A 1,595-nucleotide genomic window follows, 5' to 3' on the forward strand; every position below is an offset into this window, starting at 1 on the left:
GTAATGCTTTTCCAATACATAGATTTTTTTCAAGTGTTCATAAATATGATTTTTTATGTGTGGAGGGCAAAAAGTTTTCTTGAGGAACTTATGTATTAGTTTATAGTGGGAAATTAATGTACAAATAGAATGTAATGAACAGAAATTTCAGGAATGCCTTTTTTAAAATTCATAAGCATATGCAGTTGTAATGCAAGGAAACTTCCTTGAGTTTAGTCTTATTATGTTGTAGAACCACAGAATTTTAATATTGTAAGAAATCTTGTAAGTAATCAGATAAAACCACTTCCTAATGCAGGAATCCCTGACACATCTAGTTGTATAGTTTCAATGGTGGACAAATCTTTGTGTTTGTGTATCTGAGGCAGCCCTAATTCTCTTTTGCAAAATTTTGTTAACTTTCTTATTTTGAACTAAGATACATGCCCCATCACTTTTATCCATTGGTCTTGAGACTATCATGTGAAGAAGTATAGATACTGATAACTTTTATTCCCTTCAGATATTTATAATTTATTGTGTGTGTACTCTCCATTTTACCAAACTCTTAAGACCTGTTTTTCTGTGGCTTAAATATTTTTATTACCTTTATTCCTTTTTATGGTTTCTATATTTCTATTCTTTATTGCCTTTTATTTTTAGCTATTTCTATCCTTAAAATGCTCCCTTTTATTATAGTCTCTTTTAATGTAACACTCAGAAATGAACAGAAGATGCCAGATGTGATCTAACAAATTCATAATATAAGGGGTTCATTACTGTCTTTGGCATGCACACTGTTAATGTTTTTAAAGATTTTTATGTACATTCTCCTTTAAGATTCTATGATTCTGGGACTTCCCTGATGGTCCAGTGGTTAAGAATTCACCTTGCAATGCAAGGGATGCAGGTTCCATCCTTGATCAGGGAACTAAGATCCCACATGCCATCAGGCAAGTAAGCCCACTTGCCACTAGAGAGCCAGAGCGCTGCAAGGGAAGATCCTGCATGATGCAACAAAGATCTTGTGTCTGCAAATAATACGGGAAGAAGCCAAATAAATATTTTTTAAAAAAAGATTCTATGGCTCTGTAATTTCTTTTTTTCTTTCTTTTTCATTCAGTTTTTAACCCTATGTTTTAAATTACATTACATGAGATAGTTTTTGGATAAATGAAATTTCAAAAATATTTAGGATTTTGAGATTTAGTGTAGTATTTTTATTTAAACAGAATATTAAAACATATTAATCATTGTTTTACTAGCACTGTAAATTTATTGCACTTTCAACTTTCAAAATCAGTAACAGTGGATAGATTGCATTAGGGTGGCTAATTGATAATTTTATTTTTTGAATTGACAGTTTACATCACAGAATTAATTTGTGGATATTACCTGTCATTGGAATGTTTTCCCAGGACAGTATATCCTAGGAATGTCATAGCCAGCTATAGTGAAGTCTGTCATTAGATCTAGGAAATACTCTCAGGCCTTCAAATCCCAGCTGAGTATTTTGTAGAGTACCCATTGGTGAGTAGTTCAGTATCCTGTGCCGGGTTTGTTTCTTCTATGAAGTGGCAGCTGCCTGTCAAATTTTTATTATTTTTTTTGTAGGG

The 1,595-nt window shown here is 32.3% G+C and overlaps 1 protein-coding gene across 1 annotated transcript in view; it reads left to right on the forward strand.

The window, feature by feature from the left end:
- The window catches only part of LOC104995528 (leucine-rich repeat and calponin homology domain-containing protein 2-like), a gene marked incomplete at both ends in the record, with an annotated part of 8,018 nt that overhangs the window by 4,762 nt on the left and 1,661 nt on the right, over positions 1-1,595 (forward strand). The window lies entirely within an intron of this gene.

This window comes from Bison bison, unplaced genomic scaffold (assembly GCF_000754665.1).
Source record: "Bison bison bison isolate TAMUID 2011002044 unplaced genomic scaffold, Bison_UMD1.0 scf7180017850857, whole genome shotgun sequence".
NCBI classification, from domain to species: Eukaryota; Metazoa; Chordata; class Mammalia; order Artiodactyla; family Bovidae; genus Bison; species Bison bison.